Source organism: Rhea pennata, chromosome 18 (genome assembly GCF_028389875.1).
Source record: "Rhea pennata isolate bPtePen1 chromosome 18, bPtePen1.pri, whole genome shotgun sequence".
NCBI classification, from domain to species: Eukaryota; Metazoa; Chordata; class Aves; order Rheiformes; family Rheidae; genus Rhea; species Rhea pennata.
In genome coordinates, this window is record NC_084680.1 from 416,273 (window position 1) to 438,597 (window position 22,325).

The window sequence follows — 22,325 nt, forward strand, 5'->3', positions numbered from 1 at the left end:
GCGCTTTCTCTTTCCTATCCCTCTGCTCCACTTCCAGTCACGCTTCCAGGAGATCATGGTATGGGGCAATATGTGGGCAAGGAGGTAATCTCAGAGCCACCAAAGGCAGGCAGAGTGGACAGACAGCTAAGAGAGAGCTGCCACACTCGCCTTGCCCTGTACAGCAACACATGCTCACGGTCTCTGCGGTATCTCCCGCAGCCTGCGGGCATGGCCCCTCCGTCACCTTGTCCCAAGCAGCTTCTGGAGAGCATAGGCTCCAGCACAGCTGCTTTGTGGCACAGGAGAGGGTGGAGGTGGTGTGTGGAGAGTCGTGCCAGGGCAAGCACCAACACCCTGCTCTCTCTGGCTGCCAGCAGTACCTGCTAATCTGGGCTTTGCACAGCTCAGGAAAGGTGAAAGCATCCCAAAGGCAGGGATGGGATGAGGCCAGCGTCAGGTCCTCAGTGCCACAGAGGAGCCGCGGCAGCCACCTGCAAATAGCCCTTGCCAAGCTGCTCTGCACAGGCAAGCAGAGCGCCCCAGCAGGGCAGTCTCAGGAGAGCCAGCCTCCCTGGCCTGGGATTTGCACCTCACGGCTACCTCGCCTGCGCAGGGCAGGCCTTCGCGGTTGGCAGAAAGCACAGGCAGAGCTCTGCCACCCACTTCCTTCAGCAGCCAAGCATTACCCATCTCCTGCAGACGTAGAAATCCCTGGGATCCAGCATTGCCAAGCTGCAGTCGTGCTATCCACAGGTGTGCAGGCCACGTGGGAAAAATGGGACAAGGCTCAGGGACAGCACCCCTGCAGGGGTCCCAGTCGGGGGCGTACAAGAAAAGTGGCCCTAAGAGCAGGATGTGAAGGGACTGGAGCAATGGGACAGGGCACGGGGAGATCACCATCAGGGTAGGACAGAGACACTGCGCCCCCCGCCTCTTGCAGCACTATGGCTTTAGCTGAAATCGCCTTCCCCCTCTCCCAGCAGAGGCAAGAGAAGCTGCCCTGGCAACTTGTGGGGCTGCGCAGGGGCTGTGTGCGGAGCAGGGATAAACCGTGCGGCAGCGATGCCCCACCGGGAGGCAGCAGCTCCCAGCCCCGCACTCGCCTGACCAAGTAAAGCAGGACGAGGAGCTGCAGCGCACGGTGCGTGGTGCCGAGGTGCCCGTTCCTCACCACCATCACCTGTGGGGTGGAGCAGCTGCACAGCGCCCACAGGCAATCCCGGGCACCCACTGCTGGCGTGATCAGCATGGCACAGCACGGCATGGCACGGCACGGCATGGCACAGCTCGGGGAACCACTGGAGCGATAAGGACTGACCCCCCCCCCACCCCACCACCAACGATGCCCCACAGCTGCCACACAGCCCCAGCCCAGCACAGACGCAACCCCTGCTGTGCCATGGGGACCACGGTGAGGGACGGGCATGGTCAGCACGGACGCAAGTGGAGAAGTCTGGAGCTGGCACTCACAGCACAGCACCACGGGTGGGGCAGCAGGCAGAGGAAAGAGGCTGCAGGCGAGGGATGGGGGCTGCAGGCAGGGGACGGGGGCTGCAGATGAGGGACAGGGCTTGGAGGCGAGGGAAGGGACTGGCAGGCAAGGCACAGGGCTGCCAGCAGGGGACAGACAGAGGCTGCAGGAAGGGTTGGGGAGCAGAGGTAGGACATCTGGTTGCCAGGTTCGAGGAGAGGAGAAAGGGGCGATGCAGGCTACAGGACCAAGAAAGTAGTGGGTGAGCTGTGTGTCGAGCTCCTGTTCACCAAATGTTGCAGGGGAACTGGAGGGACGCAGTGAAACTGGTGGCAGAATGGGTTAAAGCAGGGAAAAGGTAGCTCTTCCTTGTCTGGTGGCCCTGAACTGCAGAGAGTTGCTCCACAGGAGGTGGCGGAGGTACCAGCAGGGTTCAGACAGAGTGGAGACATGCATGGCAGAGAGACGCCAGCGGGAACTCGTCAGAGCCATACCCTAGCAGCCCAACTGCAAGATGCGGGGTGCCAGCCTGGGATTGGGTCCAGGTGTGCGGGTTTTGAGGGCTCTCTGCAGAGAGCAGCTTCTCCTCCTACCCTTGCCACTGATGAAGCCTTTGGGCTGGACAGCAGTATGAGCATGCCAAAGTGTGATGCTGCTGGAGCGGGGAGTGTGGGGAAGGTGGTGGTGACAGAGGTGTTCTCCTGCCTGCAGCCTCTGCTTAGCCCACTGTCACGTCACGTGGCAGCCTTGGCTTGGCTTGGCTTCCAAGAGTGGGACAGAGAGCGCTGCTGGAGCCAGAGGGTGTGCGGCAGTATGGCAGGCACTGGGGCTGCAAGGTGGGAAACGCCCTGCGGAGGGTCTGGGCTCTGGGAAGAGCCTCGTGTCGCATGCGTGCCTGTGGGGAAAGAGTCTCGGGAGCACACTCTGCCAGGCAAGGTAGGGGATCCTGGCGTTGCCTGCAGGGCTCTGGGTGGAGTGTGTTGCTCACAGTCATTGCAGGCAATTGTGTGCCTGAACGTGCTGTGGGGCCAGCCCTGGCCTTGCTGTGCTGGCGAGGAGAGGCAGGAATGCCGAGACACAGCCCTGGGCCACAGCAAGAGGAAAAGATGTGGTCTACTGGAGAGAAACACCTGTGCACCCAAAGGCACCCAAGGGATCCACTTCTCAACTCCAGTGCCTTGACTCAATGCTCAGGAGACATCAACTCAGCATGCTTTGCGGTAGCGCTGTGGTACAGAGCAACCTGGCAAGCCCTGCAAGCCAAATGGATCCACCCAAATGGATCAGGCCTGATGACATTTTGATCAAATTACCCAAAGCCATTTCAATAGCAACACACATTTTTCTTGCTATCAGCAAAACGTACTCTGTGGCATTTTGAAAGGGAGTGGGTTTTCAAAGAGCTAAGATCTTAAGTTTTCTGTGGGTCCAGAAATAAGTTTTTAAAATCTTGAGTTTTACGTGTTGGGAAAAAACTGAGCAATGAGGTTCACAGAGATTGTCACTGTAGAGACAGAAAAAGTCCAACTGTGAAGCCTCAAAAAAAAAAAAAGAAAAAAAGAAAAAAAAGAAAAAAAAGAAAAAAAAAGAAAAAAAAGAAAAAAGATTCCCAGACCACTCTTAGACAAACTTAGAAGCTATCACATCAAGAGTATTACAAAGTTGAAAGAGCTGTTATTTGTAAACCTACAGGTCTTTGAACTAAAGGCATAGCCTATTAGTATGTATTATTAACATAACTGAAAAAAGAAAAACAAAATCTCAACAATGATTTTGGACAGTTTCAGAGGCCATTTTTAAACCAGAGTTAATGATTTCTGCTCTCCTGTTACATAGGGCTCAATAAAACTATAAAGATTTGACAGGTTAAGAGAATAAACATTGCAATGAAGTGAGCTATCCCCAGCTTAGCTATAAACATTCAATATTTCCTCTGAGAAAGGATAAAGTAAATTAAAAATAATACAAAACAAACAGGAATGGAGAATTTTTAAGATTTTTGATAATTTTGATCTTTTGACTTATGTTTTCCAGAGATACTATGTAACTCAATGTACTCATTCTCCAAGTCCTCAAGAATTTGAATTTGTCATAATCACTAATAGAAAACTGAGCTGTTTTCACAAACCAAGGTATACACTGACTCTTCCATGCTATTCATCTTTCTACTCCTGTGGTCAAGTACCTTGCAGTGATTATCGCTTATTTGTTCAAGCGGTGAGGAAATATTAACTATCACAAGTTCTCAGCAGAGACTGGACAATAATTATCAACAGATGGCTGGCAGTACAGTTTGGGGAGAGAGAAAGAAAGTGCCCTTCCTTCCAAAACATCCCCCACTGAGAAGTCCTCAGCAACTCAGTGGTCACAGTTTTGGTTAAAATCAGATTTATGTTAACCACCTGTTTTCTCCCCACGTTTTTCTTTAATATTTGCTTATTTAATTATGATGAGGAAGCACAAACCCTGTACATCCCATCTATCTTATAATGATGACATTCATATCTGGAAAAAAAAAATCAACTTTGGTAATTTACACTCTTATTAAAATAATACTAGTATTGGGTCATTAGAAAGGATCCAGTTCAAGAAGTTCAACTGAATACAAACAAGGAAATTCAAAAAAACAGTGTGCTCCTCCTAGTTTATTTACAAAAGCCTTAGCAACGGCCAACACAGAAGAGGCTTGCTTTAGTAGCGGGGGCTGTGCCCAAGGGGCCGCTGACAGAGCACAGCCTGGGCAAAAGGCAGCGGTGCTTCCTACGTGCTCCCAACACCGCCCGAGCACCACGGAAGGACAACGCAATCCGGGCTGCTCAAGCTGGCAGTGCCGGCTCGCAGCTGGCTGGGGCCCAGAAAGAAACTTCCCAGGAGCCTCCCGATTTCCACACTGCATATGCTTAAAACCCCAAACACACGGTTCGTACAGCCGTGCAGAAAGCGCTTCCTGTGCACGACCTCCACAGTGCAGTTTTCCGACGTCTGAGACATTTTTTTAGGGTCCCTGCAGAGCACCTGCCCCTCTTCTCTTCTCCCAGGCAGTGACTCCACAGACTGACCGCAGTGCTGCTTGCTGTTTCACTGCAAGCCAGCCAGCTTCAGCGGCCAGCTCCCTCCCGCGCCCTGAACGGCCGGACGGCACCTCAGCGAGACGGGGCGGGCCAGGCTCGCCGAGCCCATGCCAGGCCTGCTCCGCGCAGCCCGCCAGGGCTTCAGCCCGCCCCGCCAAAGCGCAGCAAGGACGGAGCTCGCACGCTGCGCCTCGGCCCCCGACGGCTCCCCGCAGCCCGTCCGGCCTCCAGGCAGGAAGACTCGCACGGCCCAAGGAGCCCGGCACGCGCCTCAAGGCCGGCCAGGGCTCCTCGGGGGCGCAGCCGGCTCCCAGCTCCCTCGCAGCCGGAGGGCTACCTGGAGAGGCGGCCAAGACGGCGGCGCCGGTCCGCAACTGCCCCCGTGACGGCGCCGCTTCGGGAGCAGCAGCCGCTTCCCGCGCAGCGCCGCCGCCCCACGACAGGCCGCACCGCGCCGGGCCGGGTCGGGTCGGGCCGCGCCGGGCGCCCCCGCGCAGGCGCGTGCGCGGCAGCGGCAGCCGGGGCGGGGGCGGGGCCTGCCCGGGAAGGTGCCGCGAGGGGCGTGGCCAGCGCAGCCGCCGTGCTCCGGGGCAGAGGTCGAGGAAGAGAGCGACCATTGGCTGCGGTGCCGCTCTCTGATTGGTGCTCTCCCTGGGGAGGCGGGGCTGGCAGGCTTCCCGCTCGCGGGAGGTGGGGGCAGCGCGCGGGGCTGCTCCGGCCGCGGCGGGATGGTGCTGCGGGGCGGCGCGGAGCCGGGCGGCGGCGGCGGCGGCTGGGGGGGGCAGTGAGCACTGGGGCCAGGCGGCAGCGGGAGGTGGGGGGTGGGTCGCGGCGGGGACTGGGCGGCGGCTGGCGGCGCGGCGTCCTGCAGGGACGATGGCTCCTCGCTGTCCTCCCTCAAGCGCCTGGAGCGCTCGCAGCGCACGGAGCGGCTGGACACACTGTTCGGCTTCGAGCGGCCCACGGAGCGTGGCGAGCGCACGGGCTGGCTCATCAACATGCACCCGGTAGGACTGGGCCGGGGGGGGGGATGTCACCGGCGGGGTGTGTCACCCACAGGCACCTGGTAGGACTAGGGGGGACAACGATGGGGGGGTCACCGACATGCACCTTGTAGGACGGGGGGCGAATGTCACCGACGGGAGGGGGAGATGTCTCCGACAGGCACCCGGTAGGACCTGGGCAGGAGGGGGGGGAGATGTCACCCACAGGCACCCGGTAGGACCTGGGTGTGAGGGGAGGTGTCACCAATAGACACCCAGTAGGACTGGGGCAGGGGAGGTGTCACCGACAGGCACCCGGTAGGACTGGGGTGGGAGGGGGCGGGGGGGGTCGTGTGTCGTAACAGGCCACGTGCATGTGCAGACGGAGGTGCTGGGTGAGGACCGGCGGCTGGTGAGCGCTGTGGACTACTTCATCCCGGAGGATGGGAGCCGCTTCGAGGTGCATCCCGTTCCTCCAGCGCAGCGCTGGTGCCCGGGCTGGGCGTCCTGCCTGCCCCCACCGGTTTGGCTGTTCTGGGCCCCAGGCATCACCCACAAGGCAGCAGCGCTGTCTGCCCTACGCTGGGTCCACCTGGGACCCTTGGGGGCCAAGGTGGGTGCTGCAGAGATGCAGGGATGTGTATGTGGCGCACAAATGCCAGCAACGCGCAGCAAGGGCAGCGCGGTGCCCGTTGCTTCCGTTGGGAACCGTTGGGTTGGTTTCTCACCTTGGCTGCAGGGTCGCGCAATGTTCACCGGTTTTGATTTCTCCTGGGTGGCCCTGCCCTATAAGCCGTATTTCTACATCGCTACCCAGAAGGCGAGTATGGACTTGGAAGCTGCACACTGGCAAGCGGGGTCTTGAGTAAACTAGTGGCTGAGGTCCCAGAGACAAGGGCAGGTTTGACTTGAAGGGTCCCCCAGTCAGCTGAGAGGCCTTGTGACCGACCATCTTCTTGGGTTGGTAGGAGAAAAATACAGCTCCAGTGCTTCTGTTGGTGGTTTTGTCAGAGCTGTTAGAGAAGACCTGAGATGGGAAGCAGCTGTATCAGTATGGTGGCTGCACTAAGGTTTCTTAGAGGGAGGTTGGTTTGTTATGTGATGAATTATCCCTTCAAGGAGCTGTCATATTTTTCCTGTTCTTTTTTTGTCCTAAAATTGATCTCTGGAGCCTATTTCATTTCTTCTAAGCCCAAACAGGGGTAAATTTCCCCTCTCATCTCGTCTTGATCCTGCTCGTGCTGCAAAACTGGGTTTGTTCTGACGGTGCTGTGAATTGACCATCAAAGAGAGCCCCAGTGTGAAGGAACAGATTTCCAGATGGCCAGGATTTCAGGACAGCCTCGTGTCCTCCCCTCACAATTGAGGACACTAGTGCCAGAACCTCTTGTGAGCTTGTCTTCTCCTCTGGAGAAGTGTCTGGCTTTGTTGCTCATTCTCCAGTTTCTTTGCAGGGCTGTGAACGAGAAGTGTCATCCTTCCTCTCCAGGAAGTTTCAAGGGAACATTTCAAAGCTGGAAACTGTCCCCAAAGAAGATTTGGATCTGGTCAGTATTCCTCTGCCTGCTGTACTATTGAATAACTAATCTTTCTTTCTTTCTTTCTTTCTTTCTTTCTTTCGAGCTCAAGTGGAGTAGAAAGGGGCTAAGCAGTAAAGGGAAGCAGTATGCTTACCTTTAATCTTCAAGCACTGTTTGCATTGCATATCATGAATAGGCTAATTATTGCTTATTGATAGTAATTGCTTATTATAGTAATAGTAAATAAAATATATGTTCTGCTCCAGCACATAGTCTTTTTCACAGGATGCTCAAGAAACTTCCTGAGCTAGAAATGGTTGGAGATTAAGAGTGTTGTGGCAGAGGGGGATAGTATACATTTACTCTTTCTTGGGTGTGTACTGGTGATTGCGCTTGGAAACAGACAACAAGACAAGATGGCCCTTGGTGTGAACTGGCATAGCTCACATGTTCTTCACTGCGTGTCTTACGTGCTTGCTAGCATCTCTTCTCACTCCTAGTCTTTCCATCCAATTACTACCTCTTCTTTGGCCAGTTCTTCCACGTGTGCCAGTATAATTTGCCTTCCCAACGCTTTCTTACTGTTAGCAGTCTTCCCCTTTCCCTCATTACTCTTTTCCACCCTTAGCTGGCACTGTCTTGTTGCTTTGTAGCCAAATCACTTGGTGGATCTTAAGCAGAACTACATTAAGTTATCCTTCCACGTGGTGGAGGACTTGGTGAAGGTGCGGAAAGAGATCTCTCCTGCTGTGAGGAAAAACAGAGAGCGAGACCAGGCGAGCAATGTCTATACGTCTATGCTGTCAAGGAAAGAGGTCTCCTTAGGATGGCTGGCCCATGGGCTTCTTAGGATTCCCCTAGTCACACAGACTAAAAAGTACAAATGAGAATTCCAATCTTCTCTTTGGTTTCCTACACCTGATGTCTGATTTCAGTTGAACCATTTCAAAGGAAGAGGAATCTAGTGAAGTGAGCACTTCCTGCCCAACTGAGAGGTGTACATCATTTGTTCCAGGTGATTCCTGGGGTGCCCAACGATTCTTAAACTCGTTGTTATGCTTTATAAATCCAATGCCATAAGAAACCTTTATTATAAAGGCATAGAGGTAATAAGTGTTTTTTGCCTGCGCAATGTTTCCTCACGTGCTGTCAATCCTGATGACTCTCTTTCTCGAAGGGGGTTGTTGCATTAAAGAGAAGCTTTTGTTATTCCGTTCTCTCCTGTTAATGAATTTTGCTGTTTGGTTATCAGTGGGTACCACTGTTGCTACCTTGTCTCCTACAGTCAAGCCTGCTGGGTCTGAGATGTGCATAAACCTACTTAGGTAAATTAGTTGTTAATCTGATGAGAACTGCTCGTTAAATCATATTCTAAAGCTGATTTGAGTTTAATGTATTTGGTCATATTCAGGATCCGGTTGTTTCGCCTTTGACATTGAAACTACCAAACTCCCTTTGAAGTTTCCTGATGCAGAGGCAGACCGGATCACGATGATCTCCTACGTGGTTGATGGGCAGGTAATGGAACAACAGTTCTTTTCTTCATGCTTTGGAGCAAAATGCTAGACAGCAAACGAGCATGTCACCTTTGGCGGTCTGGTCCCTGGCTTGCTTTGTTGCTAGTTGCTTGGTCTATATGTAATGGCTGTGGAAATAAAATTGAAGTCTAGTCTGAATGATGCATAAGGATTTCCTCGTTTTGTATGTTGGAGAACCCAGGTAAGGCTACTGGTGCCCCTTTGAGGGGCAGTAGTAATTTGGAGAGTATAGTCCTTAAGTTGTCTCCCTTTTGGCACCCTTAGTTGATTTTAAGCAGTTGTTCAGAAGGTGACCTCCAAAGAGCCGTTCCCACTTGACAAAAGCTCTACCTATCAAGCTGTGCAAGGATTATCGCATCGATGGAAGACTATTTCATCCTTTAGGCAGTGTGTTCCGGTTGTTCAGGAACCTGTCCCTGGTGTAGCAGGGATCTGAGTCCTCAGTAACTCTTCCTTTGTCAACTCTCTAGGGCTATCTGATCACAAACAAGGAGATTGTCTGTGAGGATATTGAGGACTTTGAATTTACTCTGAAGCCGGAGTATGAGGGTCCATCCTGTGTCTAATGAACCAGATGAGGTAAGTAGGTTCTACTTGGGAAATCAGGCTGCTTTTTATCTGCCTTGGTCTCTTGTAGGCCAAAGAGAGCTTATCACCCAATAGAGTGTATCTTTGGGGAGCACAGCGGACAGTCACGGTGCTGGTGATGCTTTCATTTCATGGTGTGATGATGAGGCAGATCGGGTTCTAGCTAGGCCAAGAGCAGAGGGGAAGGACTGCATCAATTGTATTATATCCAGTGCCTGCCTGCAGGAGGTGAATTTGCTGAGTGTTTGTGTTTGTGGGGGAGATGTTTTTTGTTTTGGGTTTGTTTTTTTTTAATCCTCTGTTGCATACTAGGCTCATTTAATGCAGAGGCGGTTTGAACATGTCCAGGAGACCAAACCTACTATCATTGTCACATACGATGGAGACTTCTTTGACTGGTAAGATCAGGAATGAAAACTAACCTGGTTTATAAAAGGAAATGTTGTCTAGGCCATGAGGTGAGATTGGGTACCAGCCTGTATGTCCTTTGTCTGGAGGTCACATAGCGGCCACATGCGTTCTTATCTACGCAGACTATCCAGCCAGTTTGGGAACCTGTTTACATCCTGATTATGTGCTCTTTATCTGGAGTGCTGGGCTGAGTCTTGGATTGCCAGCCTGCAGAGGACTGTCGAAGAGGGGGAGGAGGAATTCAGAACTTCTTTTTTTTTCTTTTTTCCCTGAGCAGAGCTATGTTTATTGGCTTTGAAATACGAACTTCTATAGAGTCCCATCAATTGGTTCAGGGATTGCTGAGCTACTTCTAGATTGTTGTTGATTTGGCAATGTTTGTACACGGATGACCTCAGTAACTGGAGAACAGGCAAAGTGTCAAAAGAGAACTGCAGAACAATAGGGAGACCAGAGCAGCCAAGCCTTTGGGGAGCGAGGGAAACTCGATCATAATGTTCTGCCTCCTGGTATAGGATGTGAGCAAGCAGCTTCCTTCTTGCAGTAGCTCTGCCCTACAGGGAGTTTTCCCTGTGGCCAGCTCTCACGGGTAAGGTCTGGAGCAAAGGAGAATTCACAAGAAAAATTCCTCATTAAGTAGCTTACAAGAAAGCAATTCTGAAACCCTTGGGGTGGGGATGGGGTGGAGGAAAGGGACTGCTTTGTTTCTTCTCTTCTGCATTGTCTCTCTCCTCAGGCCTTTTGTGGAAGCAAGAGCAGCAGCTCATGGAATTAATATGTATCAGGAGATTGGATTTCAGAAGGGCAGCCAGGGAGAGTACAAAGCCCCGCAGTGCATCCACATGGATTGTCTGAGGTACCGAATGCTGCATCTGTACCGTATAACTGCATCTTTATCTGTTAAATTTGTATAAAATGCCTACAGTTGATGTATTTGAATACTGTCCCTTTTCCATCTCTGTGCACTGCTATCATGAGTTACATCTTACTAGGAAAGGACTAGCACCCCCATCTTTGGTTGTGCTGCTTCTACTCGGTACTCCGTTGTGTGCCATTATGTACAGAAGTTACGTCTTGCCCCCACTAGCCTGAACGACTAACTCTGTTTATACAGTCTGCTGGTGGCTGTCATTGGGAGTTTGAGAACTGTCCTGGATAGCAGGTAAAAGGACAGGATAAGACCAAACCGTTGTAGTGGGCACAGGGCCATATTCTAACCCAACAGCCTGCCTAGCACAGAGAGGAAAAGAAAGGGTGCGTGCGTGCGTGTGTGTGTGTGTGTGTGTACAGGAGAGGGCTGTCTGTCTTGGCAGTTGTGACTTGAATGTTTTTTCACATTGGACCAGTGTCCAGACTCTGGAAAACAACTGCCTCTCTTTGCAGTCCTGCTGATACCTCCTCCTGTGTTTAAACGTTTATCTTTGAAGTCTCTGAAGTATGAGGGTTGAGAAAAATCTGAGCAATAGAAATGATTTGAATAGCAGAATTTGTACGAGTCAGGATTTAAGAGCATGGGTAGATATGCAGACTGTCTAAAGCTGTGCAGCTTCTTATTCCACTGCACTTGGATGTTCTGCTCTCACCTTTCCCTGTTAGAGTAATCCAGATCTTTTTGTACATAGCAGCCCTTTCTGAAGTGCAGGGCTGTCTCTTCGTCGACTGGCATTTTCATTATTCTGTCTAGGTGGGTGAAGAGAGAGAGTTACCTGCCAGTGGGAAGTCACAACCTGAAAGCAGCAGCGAAAGCAAAACTGGGTTATGATGCAGTGGAGCCGGACCCTGAAGAGATGTGCCGGATGGCTACGGAGGAGCCTCAGGTATTCCCACCCTGTGCTGTATCTCTGGGCATCTGCAATATTAGTGAACCTTTGAGTTAGAGCTTTGTGAAATCCTTTAAGTTAATGCAGTGTTTTTGAGAAGTTGTCAGTATATCTTGCTGAATTTCAGACACCTGAAAGAACTTAAGCTTAGGGAAGAATAGAATTTCCTTGATGTGTTTCTGGCATTGGCGTTGCACTGTATATTTGTGTTATTTACACTTCTGCAAAACGGTAGTACTCGGGGCATTGCAACGGAGCAGTACTTTGCTAGTGTCCAGGAGACACCTTAATGAGGTTTCTGCCGAAGCCCTGGAGATCTCTGTAGGCCAAGAGTGGCCTCCTGACCACTCCGGAGTGGCATCTGTGCGGATATGTGGCAGTGAGCTCATCTTCCCCATTTCTGCTAATTTGGAGCTGGCTTATATAATTCGGGTTAAAGCAGAATGTCGTCTTAAGCCAACTGATAACTCTTTACATGCTGGGATGTTTGTATGCAGAAATATACCTTTTGCATCTTCCTGCTGATTTCAACCTTTCGTTGTTTCCCGTTGTACGTGTTAACTGCTGTATTAAATGTGACTGGGATTGATTTGTCTTTCTCCTCAACAGACTCTGGCCACCTGTTCGGTGTCTGATGCAGTTGCTACCTATTACATGTATATGAAGTATGTGCACCCTTTCATTTTCGCGTTGTGCACCATCCTTCCCATGGAGCCTGATGAGGTGAGTGCATGCCTGAAACAATTTCTTTTCTGGGCAGAGAGCTGCATGCTTCACGCAACAGTGACACATTGGCAATAGAACTAATTTCTACAGTTTGGATAGTTTTTCCCAAGGAAAGGAGGGAAAGTAGTCTCCAAATGCGCTTCCTTTCTGCAGTACAGCAGTCAGCTGTTTTTCCATAGACCAGTTATGGGTAGCCTAAGTGAAGGAGTTGGTTTTGTTTCCTTACTGTGCTCCTTCTTGCCTTGGGCTTCAATACTGCCTGAATAAACACATCATGTTGGGCACCAAATCAGACATTTAAGTTCAATGATGTGGTGATAAGGCCAGCCTAATTCCAGCAGCACCCTTTACAGCGCTTCTTTCTAAGTCCAGCTTTTGATGTCTGTCTTTTACAGGTGTTAAGAAAAGGTTCTGGGACACTGTGTGAAGCATTGCTGATGGTTCAGGCCTATCACGCCAACATCATCTTCCGCAACAAGCAGGAGCAGGAGTTCAACAAACTTACAGATGATGGCCACGTGCTGGACTCGGAGACGTATGTAGGAGGCCAGGTGGAAGCTCTGGAACCTGGGGTTTTTCGCAGTGACATCCCTTGCTGCTTTAAAAAGGTAAGGACACAATCAAGGTGTTGCGACAGAGGCTTTAAAATGGTAATGCAATGATGCTCTTTCTCTTCTTTCTGGAGAGCATGGCAGTAGGGAATAACCCTCCAACTGGAATTACCATCCTCTGTTCTTTTGGGGGATACCCAATAGCAATACCTGTTATAAAACTGATACCTAATTTATGGCTTGAGTGTATGAACCTGCTTAGAGTTTAGGTGGGAAGGGTTGGAGAAGTTGCTCTTCATGACCTCAGACTGGCTATTGGGTAAAGACAGTGTTACAGCAAGGAGAGTGGTTCATTGCTTTTGTGTGGGTTTGTTTACTTTGTTTATTGGTTGGTTGAGGGTTTTTTTTTTGGTTTTTGTTTTCTTTGAGCGAGTGGTTGTTGGCAGAGATGACTCTGTTTTTGTCTCATCAGGATTATATCTTTGTCCTTCTCCCACTCAAGCCAAGCTTCTTTTGGCCTCTTTTACCTGTTTCTGGTTGGTGCTACTGTCTAGATTGTAAGTTTTAGAGGCAACTTCTCTCTTTGCTGTGTGATACACCACACCTCAGTGCTGCTTATTTTAGTGGCCTTAATCTTGTAAATGATCTTAAGGGAACGTGCACTGTGAATTTAGAAGGACCTTAAATCTAAATCCTTGGCCCCTTAGAGCCTTAGATGTGTGAGCAGCTGACTGCTAGGTCAGCCCCATAAGTGTTGCACTCTGGAACATGCATGCAATCTTCTCTTCTTGTTAGCTGCCCTATATAGCCTCCTTTGCAGGAGAACTCCAAGGGCCGGGGAGCAGCCACCATCTCTTCTCTGCTTTGTGTTTTGCCTTAGTGCCAGTGGTGTAGGCTTTTGTGAGTTGTAGGGTTCTTAGCAAAAAGCCACCGTCCTTCAGTTCTAGAGAGCTCAAGTTGGCTGTGGAGGTCAGGCCAGCTAATTGGCCAACATTATCTGCCTGCTCACATTGGAGCTGATCAGTGAACGAAGGGGCATTTCAAGATGCCATTCAGCTGACCTGTTTCAGCCATCTGCCCTTCAGATGAGATGAACTGCTCTCTACCCATACTGAGACATGCTCTGCTAAGTAGTGAGCCTGTTTTCAAAGATCGCCGAAGCTACGCTGGAGCATGGATAATCTTGCAGAAGCTGTCACCCCCTGCCCCCCTTCCCTGGGCAGTGTGTGAGGATGGGTGTCAGGGCTAGAAGAGGTCTCGGTATCATTCCTGTATCCTTGCAGAATCCTGCTGCCTTTAACTTCCTGATGCAGCATGTGGAGAAGACGCTCCGGCATGCTGTCGAAGAGGAAGAAGGTTTGCCGTTGGATCAAGTCACCAACTTCCAGGAGGTCTGTTGTCCTGCCTCAGCCTGCAGGGCCAGAGGCATGACTGGGCTTTCCAAGGAGAGCAGAACTGTGAGGGTGGAGTTGCAGCACATTTCTTTAGGCAAGCCTGGGTCCTGTGCACACATATTGGTGTTGTATAACAACTTTCTTCAGCTTTGAGTTCTGCCCCATGTCCATCTGTGCCTTATTTCCCATATTAATAAAGAACTGGCATAGGCTGGAGGCAAGGCTGATTTTTCTCATCCTGAATATGTCTGGTGAGACACCACATGTTAAAGATGCCTGTTTAGACTCATTTTATACTCCATGGAGAGAGACAGGAGAAACTTATCTGTAGACATTTGCAGTGTAGATGAAACCTACCTTGGAGGTCCAAAAGAAAACCTTAAAGATTGGTGGCTAAAGAAGACTCGCCGCTGCCACTCATCTTAATCCTATTCCTTTAGTTTTTCATACTCTTCCTCTGTTCCCCAGAATCAGTGGCAGGTGTCTCTGTGCATGTCGGAAGTAAAGGACCAAATATAGTGCGTATGTGACTGCATCATTAATTCCTTCTTGTTTGAATTTTACTTTTTTACATCTCCCCGCAGGCTTGTGATGAAATCAAAGTCAAGCTGAATTCCTTGAAGGATGTTCCTAACGGAATTGAATGCCCCCTTATCTACCATTTAGATGTAGGGGCCATGTACCCCAACATCATTCTGACCAACAGGTTGCATGTGGGTAACCTCAGTCCAGTCAGGAAGGTGTTTTCTGTTTTGTCTTGCAGATGGTCTAGGAGGTCCCTCCGATTTGATCCCCTTAGCGGCAAACAATAAACTTCCTGCCCTGGACAGGGGGATAAAATAAGGCTCGGTTTGAAATCCAGTCAGGCTGTTACAGTTGCCAGGTGTACAGAGCCGAAAGGTCTGTCCAAGGTAGAGCAATAGCTTTAGCTGGCTTCTTCCAAAGAATAGTCATTGTTTTTGCTGTAACTTGTGTTCTGAAAAGCTTCTAGAAAGGAAAACTTACTGAACATCACCTCTGTGATGTTCACATTTGTGTTCTTCTAGTACCCAACATCGATTCCTTCTGGCATATGTCACTGGAGACAGTTCTGTTTTCTCTAACATGGGTGTGTCTGACCTGTGTCCAGCCCTCAGCAATGGTGGATGAGGCCACATGTGCTGCCTGTGACTTGAACAAGCCAGGTGCTAATCGTCAGCGCCGGATGACTTGGCAGTGGAGAGGAGAATTCAGTAAGTGTAATTCTGCTGTCTGCTTTGTCAAGTTCCCTGTTGCATTGCAGCATGGATAGAGCTTGCAGCGTGAGCTGAAGACACAGAGACCGCTTCCTGTTCCTCCCCTGGAAAACTCCTAGTTGCTGTTCCTTTGCAGTGCCTGCAAGCCGCAGCGAGTATCACCACATCCAGCAACGACTGGAGCCTGAGAAGTTTCCTCCTCTGTATCCAGATGGAGCACCCCGGGCGTTCCACGAGCTTTCCCGTGAAGAGCAGGCCAAGTATGAGAAGAAGCAACTGGCAGGTGAAAATAAATGGCATTATCTGGAGCAGGTTTTTGCTGCCTAGACTACAAACACATCATTAATTACTTGTCTCTCAGGTCTGAGGCTACTTAGTTCGTGCTGGCTCAGACTGAATTTGATCTCAGTTTCATGCTGCAACAGTTTTCCCCTAGGATCCCAACCAATTCCTGTACGTTTTTTGAGGAGGAGGCAAGTGCTGTTTTTTGTCTCAGTGTTTCTCTTTTCTCACTGAGAGTCATGTATTTGAGCTGAGACACATGGAAGGTGATATTTTGTTTGGGGTTTTTTGTTGTTGTTCTTTAATGAGCGCTCATTAAGCATGCCAGTGAAACACGTTTCGATATCCTTTCACTTTTTGCTCCTAAAGTGATACTACTCAGCAGAAGCATCTAGCTAGTGGGGGCTCTGAGCAGAGCCTGAATTTGTGGATGAGCCCTCATGGGTAATTTATTTCCCACACACACCTCTGCATCTCTCTAGAGAGGTGCTGTTTCTCCCCATATTAGTATCTTCCTCCCCTTGCCTTTGTAGCAGGTCTGCTTCCTTGCTTTCCTAGGTATGATGTTTATTTGCATTGATGGAATTTTTCTCAGACTGGTGCCTTGAAAGCTTCAGATCTGTGGATCTGTGTGGTTTGCCCGATGCCATTGTGTTCATCCTTCCCATTCATAGTGGGACACTGATCTCTGAGAAAGCTTTCTCTATTTATTTCCTTTACTAGATTATTGCTGCAAGGCTTATGAGCAGATCCACATCACCAAGGTGGAGGAGCGTGTCACCACCATCTGCCAGCGAGAGAACTCTTTCTATGTAGACACTGTACGAGCTTTCAGAGACCGTCGCTGTGAGTTCAAGGGGCTGCATGAGGTGCTGGGCTTGAATTTCTGTTTTATTTGTGCTGCCAAAGCTAGAAGGTCCTCACCTCTCACTGAAAACTTGAACCCTAAAGGATCATTTTGCTCAATCTGTATGGTCAATAAGAAATATTAGCTTTCCTGACAGCTCTGGTGCAAGTGCAGGTTTTTCCCCTGCTGAATCCTAAACAGCTGCTGCCACAGTGGTTCCTAGCTCTCTGATGCAATCACTTTCAGTGCTAGGAAAGAAAACAGCTGGGTTTTTTTTGGCTTTTATTGGATCTAGAAAATCCTCAGCTCAACTATTTTGTGATCTGGTTTGTGTTCAGTGTAGGGTACTTTTCAAAGAGAAAGATGAGACAAGCAGAGAAACAGTTGATCTTAGGCTAAGAAGTGATTGATTCTAGGAGAAAGAAGCAGCATGTTCTAGTTCTCAAATGTTTGGAGTCTTGTGGCAGAGGGAGGAGACTGAAATGTAGTTGCTAATATGTTGAAAGAAATGACAAGATGCTGGGACTCTGTCTCTGGAAGAGTTTAATAAAGAGCCATTTGCTTTGCAGTTCTTGCTAGTTCTGTCGTGAATCACGGAGGTGGCTGGGAGGCCTTTTCTGCTGAAATGGTTTTGCTGTTAGTCTCGATCTAATCTCTTGCTGCAAGCATTTAGTTCTTGCCAGCACAATACGTGGTGTGACAGAATTGATGTAGGATGGCAGTTCTGCTGGGATTAGGTAATTCTAACTATGGGTGTGAGTTACAGTTGATGCTGCAAGACTCTTCCATAATATAGCATAATGCCTGTGCCCAACGCTCCCCCCTCAAATGCAAAAGAAAGAGCAGAAAGAAAGAGGAATTATCTTAATAACTGATATTGTTCTAGGATCACAGTGTCATATTAGGATTGTGGTGGGGGGAATATCTGGCTATTGGTACTGCCTGTAGTGGAATGTAGGGTTGTCCTGACTCTGCCTCTTGCCATCAGGTGTGGAAGAAAAAGCTGTCTGCGGCTGTGGAGACAGGCGATGCCTCTGAAGTGAAGCGCTGCAAGAATATGGAAATCCTCTATGACTCCCTGCAGCTGGCACACAAGTGTGTCCTCAATTCTTTCTATGGCTATGTCATGCGTAAAGGGTGAGTCTCACCTGTGGTCGTTGCTGGAGTCCTCCAGCAAGGAGCACTGTAAACCAGAGCTGTTCTAGTGAGGCTCTCACCTTCTTAACCTGCTTCCGAAGCACAAGGGGGATGATAGGTGATCCCTGTAACACTTTTTTTTTGTTCCTACTAATGACTTCTTATTTATTAGTCCCCTTAGCAGGGACTTTTGCTAAACAAGGCCCTGTAGCATTGACAATGGATGGCAGGGTTTGTCTATAGGTGATTCTTCAGGGTGTGCGGTTTCCTGAAGTATCACAGGGAAGGAAAAGGAAAATGATCTCCTGAGGGCTGCTGTGATTGTCTTTTTTGCCCTGAGACTTTATTTTCTGTACGACCTGATGCGCTTCCCCGCAGCTGTACTTAAGAGGTAGCACTGCAGCCTTTTGACTGTCCCTCCTCCATTCACAGAGCTTGCTGGTACTCCGTGGAAATGGCTGGGATTGTGTGCTTCACTGGAGCAAATATGATCACACAGGCTAGGGAGCTGATTGAGCAGATTGGGTGAGTATGTGCTGAGCTGAGGAAGAAAGGTTCTCCTGTATGTAGTGTGAGCAGATGGGTAAGGGCAGAATTTGACTGGCAGAGAAGAGGAGCAGTGGGATAGATGTGGGATTAATCAGTGGAAGCTCTGGTGTTCTGGAGATTCAGGTTTCTGACATTGCCATGGCTTATTAATGCAACTGGTGTTGTATGACTAGGACTTCCTTTGCAGAAAGGACACTGCCTCTGCCTGACTTGTGGACAGAGAACAGTTCTTTGGCATATTTTCCAATCTCTTCCTGATGGTGATTTTTTTTTCTTCCGTTCTTAGGAGACCTCTAGAACTGGATAGAGATGGGATTTGGTGTGTGCTTCCCAACAGCTTCCCGGAAAACTTTGTCATCGAGTCAACCAATGCAAAGAAGCCGAAGGTGACAATCTGCTACCCAGGTGCCATGCTGAACATCCCCATGAAGGTGAGTCTGGCATCTGTACCAGCCAGCTGTACAGTCTGGTAAAAACAGTGAAAGGGAAGAAAATGTTTTAGCCTTCTGTAGGCCTGCAAGCCAATCAGGCAGTTCATGTGAAGGGAGTAGCTCTACTGGCAGTGGAGTATGCATCTTTGTTCTCGGAGTTGGCTTCAGCCCAGAGGACAGCCTGTCTTTTGTCTCTGGTCGCCTGTGTAATGAGCAGGACGTTGGGGCTGACAGCTTTGCTTGCTACACAGCTACTCTCTGCCCTGCACAGCCCATAGCTCAAACTGGCGTTTGAGTGGAAGGAGAGACTCTGATATAGCAGAGAGGGTATAGTGTAAGAGACCAGGGTTGGTGTCTGCTTCTGTACATAGACTGCCAGAAGCAGTAGGAGTCAAGACAACAAGGTCCCATGCTCTGCTTGCTCAGATATTTATGGCTATGAGCCAAAAGAAGTGACTTTAGAGTCTCCTGCACTTTTCTTCAGGTCCCATGTTTGAGTCCTACCTGCTAAATTGTTCTGTAGGTTTCCAAGGAGTTGCTTGGTCACAAGGAATCAGGATACTTTATTCTCTGCTAAGATAGGGTAAGTTATGCTCCCTCAGGGGAGCAGGGATTGATCCTTCCCATCATCGGGAAGGAACAAAGGCCATCAGTGATCCCTTCAGACAGGATGATGTATCTGGGGGCTATCTGCTCGTATAATCAGCCGAGCTGTTGAGTGAGGCTATTCTGTTGGGGCTGTGCCGGCAGGAAGGCTTCACAAATGATGAGTACCAGGAGCTGGCAGACCCAGCCTCTCTCACCTATGTCACACGCTTAGAGAACAGCATCTTCTTTGAAGTGGATGGGCCCTACTTGGCCATGATCCTCTCAGCGTCCAAGGAGGAGGGCAAGAAGCTGAAGAAAAGGTAAGAGTTCAAAGCTTGAAAAATCACCACTTCCCCAAGGGAAGGGATTGAGGGTCCTTTTCCTTGACTACATTTGAGGCGTGTTAGTCCTTGCCCCGTGTTGCCAGTCCTCTGGAGCTGGCAGCATGTTCGGTTTGCTTGTTGCTGCGTACCACCGAGATCATGCTGTCTTTAAACGGCAAGTTCCCTGCATGAGATCAGTCTTTGAATCCAGCTATGCCCTGGCCTTAATTGACACATCTGACAGTAAATTTCTGAAGATAACAGTAAAACAGCACTTCTCAAACTTTCTGATTAGTCATGGTCTCCCTGTTTGGTTCTGAGATGCGCAGGCAAACTTTGATTTTTCTTTCTATCTTTTCTCTTTAAATTCACTAATCTCTGTCTGTCCCTCTCTCAAGTTTACAGACCTCTAGTAATACTTTTCCCAGAGGTTTCCACTTTAATCCCCATCTAGGGGAAGGAGTGGATCTTGCCAGTGCCATCATGGTATAGAAAAGCAATTGCACTTGACTTCACTGACTTTCTCATGCAGCCTGCTTAAATACGAGCACGAGCAATCACGAGAGGACTGCCCACAGACCTGGGTCTGGGTTCAGAAAATACTGTCACTGTCCTCCAGCACTCTCTGTTCGAACAAGACTATGTTTGTTTCTGCTTGAATGTCTCTGTTGGATGAACTCCAGCATCCACTGTGAGTGCCTTTGCATGCCAAGGGAGTCTATCGCAGAAGTCAAGAGGATGTCAAGCACTGAATGAACTCTGCTCATAGGAGTCTTATCTCAGGGGCCCTTGATTTTTTCCTGTGATTCTTGGGATGTCAGCAAGTGCACTTATTTCTTGCTACTCTCCAAGTGGAAAGAGCAGTAGGGTGGAGCTGGCTGGCAGGTACCGCTGCCAGCTGAGGAAGAAAAGACTGCCTGGAGGAGGGGTGACAAAGTATGTACGCTTGAGTCTCACTCTGTTCCACTGAAGCTTCCTGTGATGGTTGTATTGAGCCATACAAATAATTGGCAGGCATGTGAAATCCAAGAAACACGACAGAAAAAAAGAGGGCAGTGTGTTGTCATAGTTGTTTTGATAGTGATGTCCAGTTTCCTCTGAGTCCATTTTGCCAGCGTCCCCTCCTGTTTTCCAAACAAAGCTTCATTCTCCTGTATAAGGCTTTTCCTAGTATTTCACTTCACTTCTCTACTCCTCTAACCTTGACTCTCACTTCTTGCCCTTTATTTGCGTGCATTTAAGAACATTTTGCCAGTTAGAATTGGCAAGTTGGGGGCAGAGGCTGATGTGCTTTTGCAGCTGGAGGTGAAGTAGTTCATGATGTTATTGTCTCTAGCTGTGTAAATATGCCTAGATCATGGTAGTCCAGAGCCCCACAGCTTGGATTAATTTACCTGGTGGCTGCCTGGTTTGGCAATACTAGAAGTACTTTGGCAGGAGGGTAGTAAGCAGCATCCTAGGAGATGTGTTCCTTGGCACAGAGCTTGTGCAAAACCTGGTCTATATCCTAGGTATGCAGTCTTCAATGAAGATGGATCCTTGGCTGAACTGAAAGGGTTTGAGGTGAAGCAATGGGGAGAGCTGCAGTTGGTGAAGATATTCCAGTCTTCTGTATTTGAGGCCTTTCTGAAAGGCACCACACTGGAGGAGGTCTCTGCCTCTGTAGCCAAGGTGGCTGGTTACTGGTTGGATGTACTGTAGAGCAAGGTGAGTGTAGGGTTTGCAGGATATGCATCCCCTGCATGTTTGTCTTGCCAGGTTGGGGCCAGAGAAGGTCAAAGCTACCCTAACACTGTAGGGAGGATGGACTTTGTGGAGAATAGTTGGTCCGTTGTGCCTCTGATGGCTGTTTGTATGTAATTTCTGCCTCTTTGATTCTCTAGGGCTGCTCTTTAGGGTCTTTTAGCACCAGACCTGTTGTTACAGCACTTTTGTCAGCTGTTACCGCTTAATTGTGGGTAAGCGTTGTCCTCCAGTCACCTCTTTCACAGAGGTAGCGTGGTGGCCCTCTTGCACCAAGGACTTTCTCTAGAGCCACTCACTGAGACAGAGGATGGCAGAACCATTTGCCTGCAGAATCTTTTCTGAGGAGGCCAGAAGAGATTAGCTTTAAAATAACCAGCAAGAGCAGAGACAATGCCAGAAAACAGAGCCTCAAACCGGGGAGCAGGAGAGATGAAAAGCCGGAGCGACTGCTCTGCTTGGGAGTTTATTGGGAGCACTTCCCCTTTGTATTTTGCATCTGGCACTACAGAGCTGGGCCCACTAAGAGTTTGCCGTACAACATCATTTCAAAGTGTTGCATTCACAGCAGGAGTTTTGATGCAGACCTCATGTCCGTGATCTCTATGTTCCATAGGTCGTGTTGGCAACTGGAGCAGAGATTGCTCACAAACTCCTCATAAAGACAGCCATATCAATCGGTTAAATGTTCCATGTATATAATAGCAACGAGGTTTGATCATTAGGTTCCTGATAGTGATTTTTTTCCCCTTGTTCCTTTTTTCAGGCTGCCAACATGCCTGACTGAGAGCTGTTTGAGCTGATCTCAGAGAACTGTTCCATGTCTCGCAAGCTAGAAGACTCCGGGGAGTGCACAGACAAAAGAAAATGAATGAGCTCTTCACTTCTGAAGGCAAGAGACAGGTAATAAGAGTGAGAGAAAGGAGCTGGCTGTCCTGATGGGCCTCTCTTGCTGATACTGTGTCCTCAGCACCCAAAACTTCCTGCTGTCGTTTCTCTCAGGTCCTTGCTAACCAGCACCAGGGGGGAACACCGAGCTCCCAGATTGGAGACATAGAGGATTTGGGGGCTGCTAAGCCCCTTCAGCCGTTGGTTCCAGTTGCAAATAAACGGAAGCGGGTCTGTACGGCAGAGG

The 22,325-nt window shown here is 49.5% G+C and overlaps 1 pseudogene; it reads left to right on the plus strand.

Moving 5' to 3' along the window:
• The first annotated feature begins 926 nt into the window (after nt 1-926).
• On the plus strand, nt 927-22,061 carry LOC134148795 (DNA polymerase epsilon catalytic subunit A-like; annotated as a pseudogene).
• The last annotated feature ends 264 nt before the right edge of the window (nt 22,062-22,325 follow it).